The sequence below is a fragment of the Ovis aries genome, chromosome 19 (assembly GCF_016772045.2).
Source record: "Ovis aries strain OAR_USU_Benz2616 breed Rambouillet chromosome 19, ARS-UI_Ramb_v3.0, whole genome shotgun sequence".
Lineage (NCBI taxonomy): Eukaryota > Metazoa > Chordata > Mammalia > Artiodactyla > Bovidae > Ovis > Ovis aries.
Window position 1 is genome coordinate 32165898 of NC_056072.1, and position 23564 is coordinate 32189461.

General features: G+C 47.5%; 1 protein-coding gene across 3 annotated transcripts in view; it reads left to right on the forward strand.

The window, feature by feature from the left end:
• FRMD4B (FERM domain containing 4B) overlaps positions 1-23564 on the forward strand; it is a 374847-nt gene that overhangs the window by 71881 nt on the left and 279402 nt on the right. The window contains exon 2 of one of the 3 annotated variants that reach the window (XM_042235971.2): positions 3826-3881. The exons of the other annotated variants lie outside the window; for them this stretch is intronic. The gene's annotated coding sequence lies outside the window, so the exon portion shown is untranslated. The remainder of the gene's footprint in view (positions 1-3825; positions 3882-23564) is intronic. 3 annotated transcript variants of the gene reach the window in all.

Sequence of the window (23564 nt, forward strand, 5' to 3'; positions counted from 1 at the left end):
ACTTGCAAGAGGCCGACATGCCCAGTTCTCTTTCCATATTAAAACGGGATTTAATCCTAAATTCTAAAGCTAGCTCTTTGGGTACTCACTTTCCTCTGGGTATCTCCCATGTATACATGAACCAAATGTTACAAACTTCTGTTTTTCTCTTTATTAATCTGTCTTTTCTTAAGGCAACTCAGCTAAAAAATCAGAAGGGTAGATGGAAAAAATTTTTTTCTTCCCGACATTAAACTTTTGTATATCTTTCTCTACTTCCACAGTACAATTTCCAAAGGCATTCTCTAATATCAATAAATGTAGTCTGTATTTAACTAGTTCACCATCACATTACCAAGACAAGACACACTCTATGTCACGTGGCAGGCCAATAAAGTGAGAGAGCAGTTGTTGACAGCAAGGTAACCAGACATTGGTTTTCTGAGTCTGAGACTGGGGGATTGGTTTGGTAAAGGAGTTCATAAATATGAATTTCTCGATTCTACGCACTTCAGCACTTCTCAGCTCTTCACTAGGGTGACATGGGCAACCAGAAGCCTAGAAAAAAGTGGTGTCCTTGGATGTAGCTTCCGGTGGAATGTGCTGGAAGAAAGAGCCTAGGGTTTGTGTCTCCCTACTATTTTCCAAGTAGCATTCCCTTTCCCAGACATCCCAAGCTCTGCCGTCACGGTGATGCTGAGGGTGCTGTGATCCATAGACTGGGTGAGACTCCCGAGGAAGGCAGCGGCAGGTGGGAACCCCAATACAGGAGCCCTGGGGAGCAGGTGACTTTTCAAAGCTCTCTCCGCATAGCGGTCCACTGTTTCTTGGGTGTTCTCGAGTTGCATGAGTTGTAAGAGGGCCCGCCTGGCTCAGGAGATCGTGGTCCCATCCACAAGGGACTGGACACTAGGGGCCCAAGAGAGGCTCATTGGCTGGTATCTTGTCCCCAACTCCCTCAGCTACACCCACAGTTCAGCCTGGAGGATGCCGGGCGACTTGGGCTCCAGGGATATGGCTACACTCTAGTCCCCGAGGACTAACGGCAACATTCTTGGCGGTATTTACAGTCCTTGTTTTTTTTTAGATTTGATTTTGCTTTAATGTTGAAATATACTTGAATTCCTGTGGTTTGATTTTTTTCAGTGTAGCGAAACAGACTCTCTTATAATATCAGCTCTTAGTCACTGGTCTTTTCCTGTGCAGCTTATCAGAGACTGTTAGGGAGGCATTCCCTGTGCTTTGCAGTAGGTACTTCTTGATGATCTCTTTCATATATAGTATTGTGTATGTGTGAATCCCACCCTCCTAAGTTCTCCCTACTTCCCCCTCCAACTTTACCACGGATTCTTCCCCTTTGAGAACCATGTTTCTTTTTGCAGACTTTAAGTCTGTTTCATAAGGGAATACAGTTGTATCACGTATTAGAATCCACCTCTAAGAGATGCCATAGTCATTCTGTTGTTCCCTCTCTAACTTCCTTCATTTAGCATGATCCTCTCCAGGTCCATCCATGTGGCTGCAAAGGCGTTAATTCATTTTCATGGCTAAATCCTATTCCATGGTACAGACTGACCGCATCTTCTTCTCCACACATCTGTCCAGGAAGCTTTGGGTTGCTAGCTATTACCCGTGGTGCTACAGTGAACTTTCGGGTACAGGTGTCTTTTCAAATTATGGTTTTTCCTTGGCCTGCAGGTCCAGGGGTGGGGTCGCTAAGTTATGTGGTAGCTCTGTTTGTAGCTTTTCCAGAGTGTCCACACTGTTCTCCACTGTGTCAGTTGCCCACTTTCATTTCTCAAAACAAGGTAGGAGGGTCCTGTTTCAGGCATGTCCTCCCTTTCCAGCTTTCCTTGTGTGTGGACTGTGTGGTGATGGCCGCTGTGACTGGTACGAGGAGTTACCTTGCTGCAGTTTTGATTTGCAGCTCTGGAAGATGAGCATTTTGGTGTTGCAGAAATCAGTACTCAAGAAACCAAGCACCACCCTCGGAGAGTTGGAGAACTCCCCAGAGGAGTTACTACTCCAAGCTCTGAGCCCTGCACAAAGGGATTACAGAGTTTTTATAGACAGACTGTAGTGGGCAACACTAGCTGTTAATAGGCTGGTTTAAACTAAGGGGTTTCGTGCACGTGGGAACAGTGGTCAAGATGGGGAGGGGGATGCCTGACCTGGACAGTCTTGATTAAGCAGGTTTGCAGGGGCTCGGTGATTGCAAAGAGCAGGACAAGGGTGAGTGAGATAAACTGCAGTTCCTAGTATTGCAAGTCCCCACTTTCTGAGACTACGTGACCTACGTGATCAAGACTTTGCAAGGGGCAGGGGAGGCTGAAAGAGAAGGAGGTTATGTAAAATTTTAACTTTTCCTCTTCAGTGGCGCATATTTAAAATATGTTCTTTTTAAAATACCAAATAGAAGAAAAAAGTATGTAAAATTAACCTCTGGAAAGCAGCTTTCAAAAGACCCATCCTCTTTTAAATTCTTTTTATATGACCTGCCCCAGGACATAGCTTGTGTGCTGGTTTCCTTTACAGTCCCTCAGGCCTTACGACTCTGAAGTGCCCAGCAGTTCAGCTCTGGCACTTGTAGTTCCAGAAAACGTCCACAAGGCGGCAGCACAACTCTGCTCCTGCCTCGGGCGACTTGGGTAATCAGAGGCCTAGAGAAAGTGATGTACCTGGGTGGTGGCTTCCAGTGGAGTGCGCTGGAAGAGAGAGTCCAGGGCTCCTCTCTTGGCACTTTACTGTGAAGTGTTCTTCCTTCTCAGAAATCCTGATTCCCGCCCTAACGGAGATGCTGAGGATGCTGTGGTCCATAGGTGGCAAGACTCCAGAGGAAGGAGGCTGCTGATAGAAACCCCAGCACAGGGGACCTGGGGAGCAGGTGACTTTTCAAAGCTCATATGGCACAGAGGACCACGTTTCCTGAATGTACTTGACTAGGGTGAGGTATAGGAGGGCCCTCCTGGACATGAGATTCGGGTCCCATTCACAGGAGACTGGGCACTCCAGGACCAAGAAGCGTTCATTCACTGGCACCTCGTCCCCAGCTCCCCCAGCTGCACCACAGTTCAGCCTAGGGGACCCTGTGTGGCCTGGGCTCCAGGGATGTGAAAGCAACCCAGTCCCCAAGCCCAAGGGGCAATATTCTTGGCGATTCTTTACTTTCCTTTTTTTTTTTCCTTTTTAGATTTGATTTTGTTTTAGTGTTGAAATATAGTTAACTTCCAGTGGTTTATTTCAATGTAGCAGAAAAGGATTCACTTATACGTATGCATATATCAACTCTTAGTCACACTCTCTTCCTGTATAGCTTATTAGAGACTGTTGAGTAGGCTTCCCTGTGCTTTGCAGTAAGTGCTTCTTGGTGATCTGTTCCATATATAATGTTGTGTATGTGTGAATCCCACCCTCCTAAGTTCTTCCTGCCGTCCCCTTGTCCTTCTTTACCCCAATTTTTTCCCCCTTGGGAACCATAAGTTTCTTTTGAAGTCTGTTTCATAAATGAGTGCAGTTGTATGGTAGTTTAGATTTGGCCTCTAAGAGTTCTCATAGTTCTGTTGTTCCCTAGCTGACTTCCTTCAGTGAGCACGATCATCTCCAGGACCATCCATGTGGCTGCAAAGGCAGTAATTCATTTTCCTGGCTAAATCCTATCCCATGGTACCGGGTGACCTCATCTTCTCCAGGCGTCTGTCCAGGGAGCTTTCCGTTGCTTGCATTGCCCATGGTGCTGCAGTGAACTTTAGGGAACAGCTGTCTTTTAAAATTATGGTTTTCCTTGGCCTGCAGGTCCAAGGGTGGGATTTCAAGGTCATGTGGCAGCTCTGTTTTTTGTGTTTTCAGGAACCTCCACACTGTTCTCCACCGTGGCTGCTGCCTGATCCATTCCTCAAAACAAGGTAGGAGGGTCCTGTTTCATGCATGCTCTTGCTGTCACGTGTTCCTTGTGGGTCGACTGTCTGGTGATGGCCCTTGTGAGTGATGAGAGGAGATACCTTGCTGCAGTTTTGATTCCTAGCTCTCTAAAAGGGGAGCATGTTTGATTTCTAGCTCTCTTATGGAGCATGTTTAAAATATGTGCTTCTTAAAAAACCAAAGGAAAGAAAAAAGAATAAACTGTGTTCATTAAATTTGAAATGACTGCTGGAAATTGGGTTCTCCAAGATCCACCCATTTCAAAATTCTTTTCCAGTAACCTGTCCGAGGACACTGTTTGCAGGCTGGTGACCTTTACACGCTTCCCAGGTGGCACTAGTGGTAAAGAACCCATCTGCCAATGCAGGAGACACAACAGACGTGGATTCAGTCCCTGACTCCGTTGCTGAGTTGGGAAGGTCCCTTGGAGGAGGACATGGCAACCCACTCCAGCGTTCTTGCTGGAAGAATCCCACAGACAGAAGAGCCTGGCTGGCCACGGTCTATAGGGTCTCAACACCACTGAAGCGACTTAGCAAGCATGTCCTTTATAGCCTTGCAGGCCTGGTGACTCTGAAGCTCTCCGAAGCACTGCTCTGACATTTGTAGTTTTGGGAAACGTCCACAAGGTGGCAGCACTTCTCAGCGCCTGGCTAGATTGCTTGGGCAACTAGAGCCCTAGAGAAAATGGAGCTTCCAGTGGAATGTGCCTGAAGAGTCCAGGGTTAGTGTCTCGGTGCTTTTTCCCACATAGCATGTCCTTTCCCAGAAATCCCAAGCCCCGCCCTAATGCTGTCCTCCATAGGCTGGGTGACTCCCAAGGAAGAAGGCTGCCTGTGGGAACCCCAGCGCCAGGAGAGCTGGGGAGCAGGCAGGTTTTCAAAGCTTTCTCTGCTCAGGGGTCCACCTTTTCCAGGATTTACTCGACTTGCGTGAGGTGTAGGAGGACCCACCTGGATCAGGAGATTGGGGTCCCATCCCCAGGTCATGGGGCACTTCAGGCGCGTGAGGGATTCATTCCCAGGTATCTGATCCCCAACTCCCTCAGCTGCACAACAGCTCAGCCTGGGGGACCTGGGTCAGCCCTTGCTCCTGGGTGTGACAGCAGCCCCAGTCCCTGAACCTAAGGGCAGCATTCTTGGCATTTCTCTGTTGCTGTTCATTGTTCAGTCCCTAAGTCGAGCCTGTTTGTGACCACATGGACTGCAGCATGCCAGCTTCCCTGTCCTTCACCATCTCCTGGAGTCTGCCCAAACTCATGTCCATTAAGTCAGTGTTACGACCCAACCGTCTCATCCTCTGTTGCCCCCTTCTCCTCTTGCCCTCAGTCCTTCCCATCATCAGGGTCTTTTCCAATGAGTCAGGTCTTCACATCAGGCGACCAAAGTATTGGAGCTTCAGCTTCAGCACAAGACCTTCCAATCAATATTCAGGGTTGATTTCCTTTCGGATTGACTGGTTTGGTCTCCTTGCTGTCCAAGGGACTCTCAAGAGTCTCCAGCACCACAGTTTGAAAGAATCAATTCATGGGCTGTCCGCCTTCTTTATGGTCCAGCTCTCACATCCATACATGACTACTGGGAAAACCATAGCTTTGACTATGAGGACCTTTGTCAGCAAAGTGGTGTCTCTGCACTTTAATTCCTTGTCTGGGTTTGTCATAGTTTTTTTCCAAGGAGCAGGCTCTTTTAATTTCATGGCGGCAGTCATTGTCCGCAGTGATCTTGGTGCCCAAGAAAATGAATTCCGATGCTGTTTCCACTTTCTCCCCATCTGTTTGCTATGAAGTGATGGGACCGGATATCATGATCTTAATTTTTTGAATCTTGGAATTTTATGGCAGTTTTTTCACTCTCCTCTTTCACTTTCATCAAGAGGCTTTTTAGTTCCTCTTCACTTTCTGCCATTAAAGTGGTTTCGTGGGCATATCTGTGGCTTTGATATTTCTCCTGACAATCTTGGTTCCAGGTTGTGCTTCTTCTGGCCCAGCATTTTGTATGATGTATTTTTCATATAAGTTAAATAAGCAGGGTGACAATATACATCCTTGGTGTACTCTTTTGTCAATTTTGAACCAGTCCAATATTCATGTCCAGTTCTAACTGTTGCTTCTTGACCTGCATACACGTTTGTCAAGAGGTAGGTAAAGTGGTCTGGTATTCCCATCACTTCAGGAATATTCCACAGTTTGTTGTGATCCACACAAAGGCTTTAGTGTAGTCAATGAAGCAGAAGGGGATGTTCTTTTGGAATTCCCATACTTTTTCTGTGATCCAGCAGATGTTGGCAGTTTGATCTTTTGATAATCCAGCTTGTACGTCTGGAAGTTCTTGATTCACATATTGTTGAAGCTTAGCTGGAAGGATTTGGGGTATTTCCTAGGGCTTCCCTTGTGGCCCAGCTGGTAAAGAATCCAGCTGCGATCCGGAGACCTGGGTTGGGAAGATCCCCTGGAAAAGGGAAGGGCTACCCACTCCAGTATTCTGGCCTGGAGAATTCCATGGACTCTATAGTCCATGGAGTTGCAAAGAGCTGGACACGACTGAGCGACTTTTGCCTTCACTTTCCACTTTTTGCTAGCATGTGAAATGAGTGCAGTCCTCCTAGATCAGGACATTGGGGTACCATCCACAGAGGACCGGGCACTCCAGGCCCAAGAGGGGCTTATTTGCTGGCACCTCGTCCCCAGCTCCCTCACCTGCACCACAGTTTAGCTGGGTGACCTGGGGCAACCTGGGTGTTGGGATGTGACAGCAGCCAGTCCCCGAGGCCTAAAGGCAGTTATTTTGGCTTTGGTTCACTTGTTTTTTCCTTTGAGATTTGATTTCGCTTCTGTATTGGCATATAGTTCAGTGCTGTGGTTGTTTCGGTGTAGCGCAAAGGGACTCGCACACACATCAGCTCTTACTCACTTTCTTTCTTGTACAGATTCTAAGAGACTGAGGAGCGTTCCCTGAGCTTTGCAGTAGGTGTCCCTTGATGATCTGGTTGTTACATAATAATGAGTATGCTTGAATCCCACCTTCCGAAGTTCTTTAGAGTGTGGGTGTCTTTTGAAATTATGGTTTTCTGTGGCATACAGGCCCAGGGGTTGTATTGCCAGGTCATGTGGCTGTTCAGTAGCTCAGTCATGTCCGACTCTTGAGACCCCATGGACTGCAGCACTCCTGGCTTCCCTGTCCTTCACTGTCTCCCAGAGTCTGCCGGACTCATGTCTACTGAGTCGCTGATCCTATCCAACCATCTCTTCCTCTGTCGCCACCTTCTCCTCCTGCCCTCAATTTTTGCCATCATCAGAGTCTTTTCCAATGAGTCAGCTCTTTGCATCAGGTGGCCAAAGTATTGGAGCTTCAGCTTCAGCATCAGTCACCATCGGAAGTGATTTTGGAGCCCCAAAAGATAAAGTCTGTCACTGTTTCCTTTTTTCCTTTTATTTGCCTTGAAGTGATGGGACCAGATGCCATGATGTTAGTGTTTTAAATGTTGAGTTTAAGCCAGCTTTTTCACTCTCTTCTTTCACCCTCATCAAGAGGTTCTTTAGTTGCTCTTCACTTGCTGCCATCAGAGTGGTGTCATCTACTTATCTGAGGTTATTGATATTTCTCCTGGCAGTCTTGACTCCACCATGAGCTTCATCCAGCCCAGCATTTCGCATGATGTACTCTGCGTATAAGTTAAAAAAGCAGGGTGACGATATACAGCTTTGACCTACTCTTTCCCAGTTTGGACCAGCCCGTCATTCCATATCTGGTTCTAACTGTTGCTTGTTGTCCTCCATACAGGTTTCTCAGGAGCCAGGTAAGCTGGTCTGGTATTCCCATCTCTTTCAGAATTTTCCACAGTTTGTTGTGATCCACACAGTCCAAGGCTTTAGTGTAGTCAGTAAAGCAGAAGTAGATGGTTCTCTGGAATTCCCTTGTCTTTTCCATGACCCAGCGGATGTTGACAATTTGATCTCTGGTTCCTCTGCCTTTTCTAAATCCAGCTTGAACATCTGGAAGTTCTCAGTTCATGTGCTGTTGAAGCCTGGCTTGGAGAATTTTGAGCATTACTTTACTAGCGTGTGAGATGAGTGCAACTGTGCGGTAGTTTGAGCTTTCTTTGGCATTGCCCTTCTTTGGGGTTGGATGAAAACTGACCTTTTCCAGTCCTGCGGCCACTGCTGAGTTTTCCAAATTTGCTGGCATATTGAGTGCAGCACTTTCACAGCATCATCTTTCAGGACTGAAGTAGCTCAGCTGGGATTCCATCACCTCCACTAAGTTTGTTCGTATGATGCTTCCTCAGGCCCACTTGACTTCACACTTCAGTGTGTCTGGCTCTAGGTGAGTGCTCACACCATCATGGTTATCCGGGTCGTTAAGATGTGTTTGGCCTTCAGGCCCAGGGATGGAATTGTCAGGTCACGTGGTACCTCTAATTTATCATTTTCAAGAACCTGGAACTGTTCTCCATCGTGGCTGTCGCCACTTCCATTCCTCAAAACAAGGTAGGAGGGTTCGGTTTCAGGCATTTCTTCCCTTTCCCATGTTCCTTGTGTGTAGAGTGTTTGGTGACTGAACAGAAGGAAAAAAAACAAACTGTGAATCAAATTTATATTGACCTCTGGAAATTGGTTATCCCGCCATCCGCCCTCTTTTGAATTCTTTGTCGTTGCCCTGCCCAAGGATATTGCATTCTCTCTGGTGGCCTTGAGAGCCCCGCAGGCCTTGTGACTCTGAAGCATGGGAATGCGCGGCTCTAGCACTTGTAGTTCCAGGAGGCGTCCACAAGGTGGCAGCACTTCTCCGTGCCCAGCTAGGTTCAGTTCAGTTCAGTTAGTTCAGTTCAGTTCAGTCGCTCAGTCCGCTCAGTCGTGTCCGACTCTTTGCGACCCCATGAATCGCAGCACGCCAGGCCTCCCTGTCCATCACCAACTCCCGGAGTTCGCCCAAACTCATGTGCATCGAGTCGATGATGCCAACCAGCCATCTCATCCTTTGTCGTCCCCTTCTCCTTCTGCCCCCAATCCCTCCCAGCATCAGGGTCTTTTCCAATGAGTCAACTCTTCGCAAGAGGTGGCCAAAGTATTGGAGTTTCAGCCTCAGCATCAGTCCTTCCAATGAACACCCAGGACAGGTCTCCTTTAGGATGGACTGGTTGGATCTCCTTGCAGTCCAAGGGACTCTCAAGAGCCTTCTCCAACACCACACTTCAAAAGCATCAATTCTTCTGCACTCAGCTTTCTTCATAGTCCAACTCTTATATCCATACATAACCACTGGAAAAACCATATCCTTGACTAGATGGACCTTTGTTGGAAAAGTAATTTCTCTACTTTTTAATATGCTATCTAGGTTGGTCATAACCTTCCTTCCAAGGTGTAAGTGTCTTTTAATTTCATGGCTGCAATCACCATCTGCAGTGATTTTGGAGCCCCCGAAAATAAAGTCTGACACTGTTTCCACTGTTTCCCCATCCATTCCCCGTGAAGTGATGGGACCGTATGCCTTGATCTTCGTTTTCTGAATGTTGAACTTTAAGCCAACTTTTTCACTCTCCTCTTTGACTTTCATCAGGAGGCTTTTCAGCTCCTCTTCACTTTCTGCCGTAACGGTGGTGTCATCTGCATATCAGAGGTTATTGATATTTCTCCCGGCAATCTTGATTCCAGCTTGTGCTTCTTCCAGCCCAGCGTTTCTCATGATGTACTCTGCATAGAAGTTAAATAAGCAGGGTGACAAATACAGCCTTGACATACTCCTTTTCCTATTTGAAACCAGTCTTTAGTTCCATGCCCAGTTCTAACTCTTGCTTCCTGACCTGCATATAGGTTTCTCAAAAGGCAGGTCAGGTGGTCTGGTATTCCCATCTCTCTCAGAATTTTCCACAGTTTATTGTGATCCACACAGTCAAAGGCTGTGGCATAGTCAATAAAGCAGAAATAGATGTTTTTCTGGGACTCTCTTACTTTTTCCATGATCCAGCAGATGTTGGCAATTTGATCTCTGGTTCCTCTGCCTTTTCTAAAACCATCTTGAACATCTGGAAGTTCATGGTTCAGTTATTGCTGAAGCCTGGCTTGGAGAATTTTGAGCAATACTTTACTAGTGTGTGAGATGAGTGTGTCATAGTTTGAGCATTCTTTGGCATTGCCTTTCTGTGGGATTGGAATGAAAACTGACCTTTTCCAGTCCTGCGGCCACTGCTGAGTTTTCCAAATTTGCTGGCATATTGAGTGCAGCACTTTCACAGCATCATCTTTCAGGATTTGAAATAGCACAGCTGGAATTCTATCACCTCCATTAGCTTTGTTCATAGTGATGCTTTCTAAGACCCACTTGACTTCACATTCCAAGATGTCTGGCTCTAGATTAGTGATCACATCATTGTGATTATCTGGGTTGTGAAGATCTTTTTTGTATAGTTCTTCTATGTATTCTTGCCACCTTATCTTAATATCTTCTGCTTCTGTTAGGTCCAGACCATGTCTGTCCTTTATCGAGCCCATCTTTGCATGAAATGTTCCCTTGGTATCTCCAATTTTCTTGAAGAGATCTCTAATCTTTCCCATTCAGTTTTTTCCCTCTATTTCTTTGCATTGATCGCTGAGGAAGGCTTTCTTATCTCTTCTTGCTATTCTTTGGAACTCTGCATTCAAATGGGAATATCTTTCCTTTTCTCCTTTGCTATTCGCCTCTCTTCTTTTCACAGCTATTTGTAAAGCCTTCTCAGACAGCCATTTTGCTTTTTGCTTTTCTTTTTTGGGGGGATGGTCTTGATCCCTGTCTCCTGTATAGTGTCACAAACCTCTGTCCATAGTTCACCAGGTACTCTGTCTATCAGATCTAGTCCCTTAAATCTATTTCTCACTTTCACTGTATAATCATAAGGGACTTGATTTAGGTCATATCTGAATGGTCTAGTGGATTTCCGTACTTTCTTCACTTTCAGTCTGGAATTTGGCAATAAGGAGTTCATGATCTGAGCCACAGTCAGCTCCTGGTCTTGTTGCTGACTGTATAGAGCTTCTCCATCTTTGGCTGCAAAGAATATAATCAGTCTGATTTCAGTGTTGACCATCTGGTGATGTCCATGTGTAGAGTCTTCTCTTGTTTTGTTGGAAGAGGGTGTTTACTGTGACCAGTGCGTTCTCTTGGCAAAATTCTATTAGTCTTTGCCCTGCTTCATTCCACATTCCAAGGCCAAATTTGCCTGTTACTCCAGATGTTTCTTGACTTCCTACTTTTGCATTCCAGTCCGCTACAATGAAAAGGATATCTTTTTTGGGTGTTAGTTCTAAAAGGTCTTGTAGGTCTTCATAGAACCGTTCAACTTCAGCTTCCTCACCGTTACTGGTTGGGGCATAGACCTGGATCACCGTGATATTGAATGGTTTGCTTTGGAGATGAACAGAGATCATCTGTCATTTTTGAGACTGCATCCAGCACTGCATTTTGGATTCTTTTGTGGACCATGATGGCTACTCCATTTCTTCTAAGGGATTCCTGCCTGCAGTAGTAGATATAATGGTCATCTGAGTTAAATTCACCCATTCCAGTCCATTTTAGTTCACTGATTCCTAGAATGTCAATGTTCACTCTTGCCATCTCCTGTTTGACTACTTCCAATTTGCCTTGATTCATGGACTTAACATTCCAGGTTCCTATGCAATATTGCTCTTTACAGCATCGAACCTTGCTTCTATCACCAGTCCCATTCACAATTGGGTATTGTTTTTGCTTTGGCTCCATCCCTCATTCTTTCTGGAGTTATTTCTCTACTGATCTCCAGTAGCATCTTGGGCACCTACTGACCTGTGGAGTTCCTCTTTCGGTATCCTATCATTTTGCCTTTTCATGCTGTTTATGGGGTTCTCAAGGCAAGAATACTGAAGTGGTTTGCCAATCCCATGTCCAGTGGACCACATTCTGTCAGACCTCTCCACCATGACCCGTCTGCCTTGGGTGACCCCACAGGGCATGGCTTAGTTTCATTGAGTTAGACAAGGCTATGATCCTAGTGTGATTAGATTGACTAGTTTTCTGTGATTATAGTTTCAGTCTATCTGCCCTCTGATGCCCTCTCTCAGCACCTACCATCTTACTTGGGTTTCTCTTACCTTGGACATGGGTTATCTCTTCACAGCTGCTCCAGGAAAGCGCAACCACTCCTCCTTACCTTGGACGAGGTCGCCCCTCCTGACCTTGAACATGGGATAGCTCCTCTTGGCCCTCCCCGCGCATCCACCACTGCTTGTTCCTGTTAAAAGCCCTAGAGAAAGGGGAGTCCTGGGTAGTAGCTTCCAGTGGAAGGTGTCAGAAGTGAGAGGCCAGGGCTCGTGTGTCCATACTTTTTCCCAAGTAGCATTCCCCACTTTCCAGAAATCCCACATCCGCCCTGCTGGCGATGCTGATGGTGCTGTTGTCCATCGGCGGATTGACTCCTGGGGAAGGAGGCTGCAGGTGAGAGCGCAGCACCAGGAGACCTGGGGAGCAGGTGACTTTTCAAGGCTCTTTCGGCTCCGAGGTCGGCCGTTGTTTTGGTTAGTCGATTTGGGTGAAGTGTAGGGGGGCCCACCTGGATCAGGAGATTGGGGTGCTGTCCTCAGGAGAGCCAGCACTCCAGCCCGAGAGGGGTTCTTTCACTGGCACCTTGTCCCCGGCTCCCTCAGCTGCACCACAGTTCAGCCTGAGGGACCCCCAGAAGGCCGGGCTCCAGAGACATTACAACAGCGCGTCCCCAAGTCCTAAGGGCAGTGTTCTTCGGTTTTCTTTACCTTCCTTCTCTTTACTTTTTGGAGTTGATTTTGCTTTCACATTGGAGTGTGGTTGCCTTCTAGCGTTGTGGTGGTTCTCTGTGTAGCACATACGGATTCCCTTACACATGTGCGTACGTCAGCTCTTATTCACGTTCTTTTCTGTGCAGCTTGTTGGGGACTGGTTGAGTAGGGTTCCCTGCACTTTGCAGTAGGTGCTTCTGATGATGTTTCATATATATCATCGTGTATATTTGAATCCCACCCTCCTAAGTTCCCCTCCCCTCCGCCTTTTACCCCAATTTTTTTCTCCTTAGGGACCACATGTTTCCTTTTGAAATATTCGAGTCTGTTTCGTAAATGGGTGCATTTGTATCACGGGTTAGCTTCCACCTCTGAGAGGTATCATAGTTGTTCTGTCGCTCCCTGTGTGACTTCCTTCATGATCATCTCCAGGTCCATTCATGTGGCTGCAGAGGCAGCAGTTCATTTTAGCGGCTGAGTCCTAGTCCGTGCTATGGGCTAAGTTGCTTCAGGCGTGTCCTACTCTTTGCGACTCTATGGATTGTAGCCCGCCAGGCCTCTCTGTCCATAGGCTTCTCCAGGCAAGAACACTGGAGTGGCTTGCCACACCCTCCTCCGGGGGATCATCCTGGCCCGGGGATCGAAACTGTGTCTCTTAGGTCATCCGAACTGGCAGGCCGGTTTTGTTTCCCTAGCGCCAGCCATGGGACAGATCGACACATCTCCTCCAGGTGTCTGTCCGGGGAGCTTTCGGTTGCTTGCGTGGCCCATGGTCCTGCAGTGAACTTTGGGGTACAGGTGACTTTTCAGATTATGATTTTTCCTTGGCCTGCAGGTCCACAGGTGGGATTGCCAGGTCACACGGTAGCTCTGCCTTCAGTGTTCCAAGAACCTCTGCACCGTTCTCCATCGTGGCTGTTGCCCACTTCCATTCCTGAAAACAGGGTAGAAAGGTTCTGTTTCGTGCATTCCCTCCCTTTCCCGAATTCCTTGTGTGTGGAGTGTTCGGTCCAGCGTTTCTCATGATGTACTCTGCATAGAAGTTAAATAAGCAGGGTGACAATATACAGCCTTGACGTACTCCTTTTCCTATTTGGAACCAGTCTGTTGTTCCATGTCCAGTTCTAACTCTTGCTTCCTGACCTGCATACAGATTTCTCAAGAGGCAGGTTAGGTAGTCTGGTATTCCCATCTCTTTCAGAATTTTCCACAGTTTGTGATCCACACAGTCAAAGGCTTTGGCATAGTCAAGAAAGTAGAAATAGATGTTTTTCTGGAACTCTCTTACTTTTTCCATGATCCAGCGGATGTTGGCAATTTGATCTCTGGTTCCTCTGCCTTTTCTAAAACCAGCTTGAACATCAGGGAGTTCATGGTTCACGTATTGCTGAAGTCTGGCTTGGAGAATTTTGAGCATTACTTTACTAGCATGTGAGATGAGTGCAGTTGTGCGGTAGTTTGAGCATTCTTTGGCATTGCCTTTCTTCGGAATTGGAATGAAAACTGACCTTTTCCAGTCCTGCGGCCACTGCTGAGTGTTCCAAACTTGCTGGCATATTGAGTGCAGCACTTTCACAGCATCATTTTTCAGGATTTGAAATAGCTCAACTGGAATTCCATCACCTCCACTAGCTTTGTTCGTAGTGATGCTTTCTAAGGCCCACTTGACTTCACATTCCAGGATGTCTGGCCCTTGATTAGTGATGATCATCATCATGATTATCTGAGTCGTGAAGATCTTTTTTGTACAGTTCTTTTGTGTATTCTTGCCACCTCTTAATATCTTCTGCTTCTGTTAGGTCCAGACCATTTCTGTCCTTCATCGAGCCCATCTTTGCATGAAATATCAATAACCTCAGATATGCAGATGACACCACCCTTATGGCAGAAAGTGAAGAGGAATTAAAAAGCCTCTTGATGAAAGTGAAAGAGGAGAGTGAAAAAGTTGGCTTAAAGCTCAACATTCAGAAAACGAAGATCATGGCATCCAGTCCCATCACTTAATGGGAAATAGATGGGGAGACAGTAGAAACAGTGTCAGACTATTTTTGGGCTCCAAAATCACTGCAGATGGTGACTGCAGCCATGAAATTAAAAGACACTTACTCCTTGTAAGAAAAGTTATGACCAACCTAGACAGTATATTCAAAAGCAGAGCCATTACTTTGCTGCCTAAGGTCTGTCTAGTCAAGGCTATGGTTTTCCTGTGGTCATGTATGGATGTGAAAGTTGGACTGTGAAGAAGGCTGAGCACCAAAGAATTGATGCTTTTGAAGTGTGGTGTTGGAGAAGACTCTTGAGAGTCCCTTGGACTGCAAGGAGGTCCAACCAGTCCATCCTAAAGGAGATCAGCCCTGGGATTTCTTTGGAAGGAATGATGCTAAAGCTGAAACTCCAATACTTTGGCCACTTCATGCGAAGAGTTGACTCACTGGAAAAGACTCTGATGCTGGGAGGGATTGGGGGCAGGAGGAGAAGGGGACGACCGAGGATGAGATGGCTGGATGGCATCACGGACTCGATGGACGTGAGTCTGAGTGAACTCCGGGAGTTGGTGATGGACAGGGAGGCCTGGCGTGCTGCGATTCATGGGGTCGCAAAGAGTCGGAAACAACTGAGCGACTGAGCTGAGCTGAACTGAACTGAGAGTGTTCGGTCAGGGCCGTTGTGAGTGGTGCAGGGAGATGCCTTGCTGCAGTTTTGATTTGCAGCCCTTGAAAATGAACATATGGAGCCAATTTAAAATAAGTGCTTCTTAAAAAACAACAACGACAACAACAACACAAAAACCGAATAGAGGGAAAAAACCATATCAGGTGAAATTTAAATTGAACTCTGGACATTGACTCCCCCGACCCCGCGCGCGCGCGCGCGCGCACACACACACACACACGCACGCACACACACACACACACGAGACACTGCTTGTAGGCTGGTGTTCTTGACAGCCCTGCAGGCCTTGTGACTGAAGCGCCTAGAAGCTCCGCTCTGACACTTGTAGTTCCGGATACGTCCACAAGTAGGCAGCACCTCTCCGCACTCGGCTAGGGTGGCTTGAGGAACCAAGAGCCCTAGAGAAAGTGGTGTCGTGAGTGGTAGTTTCCAGTGGAATGAACTAGAAGAAAGAGCCCAGTGCTCCTGTCTGGGTACTCTTTCCCGGGTGGCGTTCCCCTTTCTCAGAAATCCCAAGCCCCACCATACAGGCGATGTCAAGTCTGCACGTCCTCCTTCGCCGTGGTGACTCCACGGAAGGAGGCTGCAGGTGGCAGCCCCAGCAGCAGGGACCTGGGGAGCAGATGACTTTTCAAAGCTCTTTCGGCACAAAGGTCCACCGTTTCTTGGGTGTACCCGACTTGCGTGAGGTGTAGGAGGGCCTGCCTTGATCAGGAGATTCGGGTCCCACCCACAGGGGACTGGAGAGGCCAGACCCAAGAGGGGTTCATTCGCTGGCACCATATCGCCAGCTCCCTCAGCTGCAACACAGCTCAGCCTGGGGGACCTGGGGAGACCGCGGCACCTGGGAGGTGACAGCCCAGTCCCCAGGGCCTAAGGGCAATATTCTTGGTGATGCTTTCCTTTCCTTTTTTTTTTTTCTTTTTCGATTTGATTTTGTTTAACGTTGAAATATAGTTGACTTTCAGTCTTTGGGTTGTTTTTTTTTTTTTATGTAGGGCAGACTGACTCACTTATACATATACGTATATGTCAGCTCTTATGCATATTCTTTCCTGTATAGGTTCCTGGAGACTGAGGCGTTCTCTGCTTTGCAGGAGGTGCTTCTCGATGATCTAGCTCATTATTGTATCGTGAATGTGTGAATCGCACCTTCCTAAGTTCTCCCTGTCCTCCAGCTTTACCCCCATGCTTCTCCCCCGTGGAAAGACAGCCTTCTTTTCGAAGTCTTTGAATCTGTTTCATGAATCAGTGCAGTAGTATCGCATTTTAGAATCCATCTCTAAAAGATACCGTCGTCAGTCTGTTGTGGTTCCCTGTCTGACTTTCTTCAGTCAGCAAAATCATCTCCTGGTCCACTCATGTGGCTGCAAAGGCAGTAATTCATTCTCCTGGCCGAGTCCTATTTCACGCGACAGACTGACTACGTCTTCCCGTCCAGGCATCTGTCCAGGCAGCTTTCGGTTGCTTGCTCTTGCCATCAGTGCAGAGTTAATTCTGAGGCGCAGCTGTCTTTTCAAATTGTGATTTTTCTTGACATCCAGGCTGAGGAGTGGTGTTGCCTGGCAGTGTGGCAGCTCTGCTTTTAGTGTTTCAGGAACCTCCACACTGTTCTCCATCGTGGCTGTTGCCTACATCCATTCCTCAAAACAAGACAGGAGGGTCCTATTTCATGCATGCCCTTGCTTTCCTGCGTTCCTTGTGGGTAGACTGTTTGGTGATGGCCATTGTGATTGATGTGAGGAGATATTTGATTCCTAGCCCTCTAAAAAGGGGCCTTATGGAGCATGTTTAAAGTATGTGCTTCTTTAAAAAAAATAAGAAAAAAGAAAAAAAAGTCTGTGTTAAATTAAAATTGACCTCTGGAAATTGGGTTCCCCAAGATCTGCCCTCTTTTGAATTATTTTTCAGTCACCTGCCATTGCTTGCAGGCTGGTGCCCTTTGTGGGCTTTCCAGGTGGCATGAGTGGTAAAGAACCAGCCTGCCAATGGAGGAGACATAAGAGACTTGGATTCGATCCCTGAGTCAAGAAGATCTCCTGGAGGGGGACACGGCAGCCTGCTCCAGTTCTTGCCTGGAGAATCCCATGGACAGAGGAGCCTAGCAGGCTACAGCCCATAGGGTCATAAAGGATCTGACATGACTGAAGTGACTTCAGTTCAGTTCAGTTCAGTTGCTCAGTTGTATCCGAGTCTTTGCAACCCCATGAATCGCAGCACGCCAGGTCTCCCTGTCCATCACCAACTCCCAGAGTTCACTCAGATTCACGTCCATCGAGTCAGTGATGCCATCCAGCCATCTCATCCTCTCTCGTCCCCTTCTCCTGCTCCAAATCCCTCCCAGCATCAGGGTCTTTTCCAATGAGTCAGCTCTTCGCATGAGGTGGCCAAAGTACTGGAGTTTCAGCTTTAGCATCATTCCTTCCAAAGAAATCCCAGGGCTGATCTCCTTCAGAATGGACTGGTTGGATCTCCTTGCAGTCCAAGGGACTCTCAAGAGTCTTCTCCAACACCACAGTTCAAAAGCATCAATTCTTCGGCACTCAGCCTTTTTCACAGTCCAACTCTCACATCCACACATGGCTACAGGGAAAACCATAGCCTTGACTAGACAGACCTTAGTCGGCAAACTAATGTCTCTGCTTTTGAATATGCTATCTAGGTTGGTCATAACTTTTCTTCCAAGGAGTAAGCGTCTTTTAATTTCATGGCTGCAGTCACCATCTGCAGTGATTTTGGAGCCCCAAAAAATAAAGTCTGACACTCTTTCCACTATTTCCCCATCTATTTGCCATGAAGTGATGGGACCAGATGCCATGATCTTCGTTTTCTGAATGTTGAGCTTTAAGCCAACTTTTTCACTTTCCTCTTTCATTTTCATCAAGAGGCTTTTTAGTTCCTCTTCACTTTCTGCCATAAGGGTGGTGTCATCTGCATATCTGAGGTTATTGATATTTCTCCCTGCAATCTTGATTCCAGCTTGTGTTTCTTCCAGTCCAGCGTTTCTCATGATGTACTCTGCATAGAAGTTAAATAAGCAGGGTGACAATATACAGCCTTGACGTACTCCTTTTCCTATTTGGAACCAGTCTGTTGTTCCATGTCCAGTTCTAACTCTTGCTTCCTGACCTGCAGACAGATTTCTCAAGAGGCAGGTCAGGTGGTCTGGGATTCCCATCTCTTTCAGAATTTTCCACAGTTTATTGTGATTTACACAGTCAAAGGCTTTGGCATAGTCAATAAAGCAGAAATAGATGTTTTTCTGGAACTCTCTTGCTCTTTCCATGATCCAGCGGATGTTGGCAATTTGATCTCTGGTTCCTCTGCCTTTTCTAAAACCAGCTTGAACATCTGGGAGTTCATGGTTCACGTACTGCTGAAGCCTGGCTTGGAGAATTTTGAGCATTACTTTACTAGCGTGTGAGATGAGTGCAATTGTGCCGTAGTTTGAGCATTCTTTGGCATTGCCTTTCTTTGGGACTGGAATGAAAATGGACCTTTTCCAGTCCTGTGAAGTGACTTAGTAGGCACCAGCTCTGGGAGATGGTGAAGGACAGGAAAGCCTGGCGTGCTGCAGTCCTTGGGGTCACACAGAACCGGACACGACTGAGTGAACAGCAGCAACAGTGTCCTTTACAGCCCTGCAGGCCAGGGGACTCTGAAGTTCTCAGAAACTCCGCTCTGGCACTTGTGGGAAACTTCCGCGAATCGGCAGCACTTCTCTATACTCTGCTAGGGGGTTTAGGGTGACCAGAGCCCTAGAAAACATGGTGTCCCAGGTGGTAGCTTCCAGTGGAATGTGCCGGAAGAAACAGCCCTGGGCTCCTGTCTTGGTACTTTTTCCCACACAGTGTGCCTTTACCCAGAAATCCCTAGCTGCACCCAAACAACAATGCGGACCATGCTGTAGGCATAGAGTGGGTGAATCCTGAGGGTGGATGCTGCCGGTGGACTGGGAGGCCAGTGGAGCAGGTGGCTTGTCAAAGCTCTTTTTGGCACAGACGTCCATCGTTTTGTTGTTATTGTACTCGACTTGGGTGAGGTGTAGGAGGTCCCACCTGGATCAGGGGATTGGGGTCCCATCCACAGGGGAACAGGAACTCCAGGACCAAGAGTGGTTCATTTGCTGGCACCTCCTCCCCGATGACTCAGCTGTACCACAGTTCATCTGGGGACCCCAGATGGCCCCGGGTTCCTGGGGTGTGACAACAGCCAAGTCCCCGAGCCCTAAGGGCAATATTCTTGGCTTGTATTTGCTTTCCTTACTTTTTGTTTTTAGATTTGTTTTTGTTTCAATGTTGAAATATAGTTGACTTGTGGTGGTTTGGTTTTTCAGTATAGCGCAAATGGATTCACTTACACGCACACCATTTCATGTCCACATTCTTTGCTGCACAGGTTCTTAGAGACTGTTTAAGTGGCATTCCCTGTGCTTTGCAGTAGGTGATTCAGTTCCTGTATAGTATTGTGTGTGTGTAAATCCCACCCTCCTGAGTTCTTCCTGCCCCTGCTCCTTACCCTCATTTTACCCCCTTGGGAACCATAAGTTCTTTTAGACTGAGTCTTTGTCATTCATGCAGGCTTTTTTATCCTGTTTTAGATTCCACCTCTAAGAGATGTCATACTTGTTCTGTTGTCCCCTGTCTGACTTCTTTCGTTTAGCCTGACCATCTGCAGGTCCACGCTGCAAAGGCAGTAATTCGCTTTCCTGGCTGAGTCCTGTTTCACGGTACAGACCGACCACATCTTCTCCAGGTGTCTGTCCAGGGAGCTGTTGTCCGCCCGTGGTGCTGCAGTGAACTTTACGGTACAGGAGTCTTTCCAAATTGCGATTTTCCTCGGCCTACAGTCCAGGGGTGGGGTCGCAGGCCATGTAGTAGCTGTGTCCTTAGTGTTTTCAGGAACATCCACACTGTTCTCCATGGTGGCTGTTGCTCACTTCCATTTCTCAAAACAAGGCAGAAGAGCTCTGTTTCTGGCATGTCCTCCCTTTCCTGCATGCCTTGTGTGTAGACTGTTGGTGATGGCCATTGTGAGTGGTGCAGAGAGATCCCTCGCTGCAGTTGTGATTTGCAGCTCTCGAAAATGAGCGTTATGGAACATATTTAAAATATATGCTTTAAAAAAAAACAGAAGGGGAAAAGAAAACCCAAAACTCGTGTTCGGTAAAGAGAAGTTGAGCTTGGGAAAGTGACCTCCGAGCAATCCACCCTCTTTAGAATTTGTTTCGATGACCTGCCAGAGGACTTGCTTGCGGGTTGGTGTCCCTTACAGCCCTGCATTGTGACTCTGAAGAGCCAGAAGCACCACTTGGGCACTTGTAGTTCCAGCAAAGTTCCGCAAGAAGGCAACACTTCTCCACGCCCCTAGGGTGGCTTGGGCAACCAGAGCCCTAGAGAAGGTGGTGTCCTGGGTGGTAGCTTCTAGTGGAATGTGTCAGAAGAAAGAGCCCAGGTCTCACATCTTGGTACTCTTCCGGCATCATGTGCCCTTTCCCATAAATCCTAAGCCCGCCCTAACAGCGATGCTGAGAGTGCTGTCAAACAAAGGGCATGACTCAATGACTCTCAAGGAAAGGCGCTTCCAGTGGGAACCCCAGCATCAGGAAACCTGGGGAGCAGGTAAGTTTTCAAAGCTGTTTTGGCACAGAAGTCCACCATTTTTTCCGTATACTTGACTTGCTTGAGGTGTGGGAGGGCCCGCCTGGATCAGGAGTCCTATCCACAGGGGACCGGGCACTGTAGGCCCCAAACAGTGTCATTTGCTGGCACCTTGCCCTCAGCTCCATCAGCTGCACCACAGTTCAGCCTGGGGGACCTGGGTCGGCCCTTGCTCCTGGAGGCAACAACAGCCCAGGCCCTGAGACCTAAGGGCAGAATTTTTTAATTCTCTCTCTCTTTTTTTTTAGATTTGAGTTTTCCTTTATGTTGGAACGTAGTGGACTTACAGTGCTGTGGTTGTTTTCAGTGTATCCCAGACAGATTCACTTATTCATATACATATACATCTCAACTTTTAGTTACGCTCTTTCCTGTGTGGTTTATTAGAGACTGTTGGAGGAGCGTTGCCTGTGCTTTGCAGTAAGTACTTCTTGATGACCTAGTTCATATGTAGTATTGTGTATGTGTGAATCCCACCCTCCTGAGTTCTCCCTCCCCTCCCCACTTGACCTCATTTCTTCACCCCTTGGGAAACATACGTTTCTTTCCATATTCGTTGAGTCTGTTTCACAAATGAGTACATTTATATCATGGTTTAGATTCTTCCTCTAATTGATGTCATAGGAGTTCTGCTGTTCCCTGTCTGACTTCCTTCAGTCAGCATGATCATCTCCAGGTCCATCCGTGTGGCTGCCAAGCCAATAATTCACTTTCCTGGCTGAGTCCTGTTTCATGGTAGACACTGACCATGTCTTCTTCTCCAGGCGTCTGTCCAGGGAGCTGTTGTTCATTTTCTATTGACCGTGGCGCTGCAGTGAACTTTAGGGTTCAGGTGTCTTTTCAAATTATGATTTTCCTTGGCCTACACGTCCAGGGGTGGGATTGCCAGGTCATGTGATAGCTCTGTTTTTGCTTTTTCAAGACTGACCTCACTGTCCTCCATGTTGGCTGTTGCCCACTTCCATTTCTCAAAACAAGGTAGGAGGGTCCTGATTCATGCATGCCCTTCCTTTCCCGCATTCCTTGTGCGTAGACTGATTGGTGATGGCCATTGTGACTGCTACAAGGAGTTACCTTGCTGCAGTGATTTGCAGCTCTGGATAATGAAAATTATGGAGCATATTTAAAATATGTGCTTTAAAAAAAATAGAAGGTGGAAAAAAATGTGCATCGATTTTAAATTGACCTCTGGAAATTGGCTTCCGCATGATCTGCCCTCTTTTGAATTCTTTTCTGATGACCTGCCAGTGGACATTACTTACAGGCTGGTATCCTTTTACAGGCCCTATGATTCTGAGGCGCCCAGAAGCACAGCTCTGGCACCTGTAGTTCCGGGAAATGTCCACAAGGTGGCAGCACTCCCCTGTGCCCCGCTAGGGTTGCTTGAGCAACCAGCGCCCTAGAGAAAGTGGTGTTCTTGGGTAGCGGCTTCCAGCGGAGTGTGCCAGAAGAAAGATCCCAGGGCTTCTGTTTTGGTACTTTTTCCACGTAGCCTGGCCCTTTCTCAGAAATCCCAAGCCCCGCCATAATGGCGATGCTGAGGGTGCTTTCGTCCATAGGCAGGATGACTCTCGAGGAAGGAGGCTGCCAGTGGGAACCCCAGCGCCCAGAGCCCTGGGCAGCAGGTGGCTTTTCAAAGCTCTTCTGGCACAGAGGCCCACCGTTGTTTGGGTTACTCGACTTGCTTGAGGTGTAAGAGGACCCACCTGGATCAGGAGAGTGGGGTCCCATCCACAGGAGACCCAGTCTTCCAGGCCCAAGAGGGGTTCATTCTCTGGCACCTCGTCCCCAGCTCCCTTAGCTGCACCACAGTTCAGCCTGGGGGACCCTGGGCAGCCTGGGTCCTTGCATGAGACACTAGACCATTCCCTGAAGCCTAAGGGCCGTACTCTTGGCTCTGGTTTAGTTTCCTTTTTTCCTTTTTAGATTTGATTTTGCTTCTATATTGGGTTGCAGTTGACTTACAGTGTTGTGGTTGTTTGTGGTGTAACACAAAGGGATTAATTTATGCATAAACATATATCAGCTCTTCGGAGAAGGCAATGGCACCCCACTCCAGTACTCTTGCCTGGAAAATCCCATGGGCCGAGGAGCCTGGTGGGCTGCAGTCCATGGGGTCGCTAAGAGTCAGACACGACTGAGAAACTTCACTTTCACTTTTCCCTTTCATGCATTGGAGAAGGAAATGGCAACCCACTCCAGTGTTCTTGCCTGGAGAATCCCAGGGACGGCGGAGCCCGGTGGGCTGCCGTCTATGGGGTCGCACAGAGTCAGACACGACTGAAGCGACTTGGTGGCAGCAGCAGCAGCAGCATATCAGCTCTTTTCACTTTCTTTCTTGTACAGGTTCCAGAGACTGAGCAGCGTTCCCTGTGCTTTGCAGTAGGTGCTTCTTGATGATCAATTTCATACATGATATTGCGTGTGTTTGAACCCCACCTTCCTAACTTCTTTAGAGTACAGGTGTCTTTTCAAATTATGGTTTTCCTTGGCATACAGGCCCAGGGGTGGGATTGCCAGGTCACGTGGTTGTTCAGTTGCTCAGTCGTGTCCAGCTCTTTGCAACTCCAGGC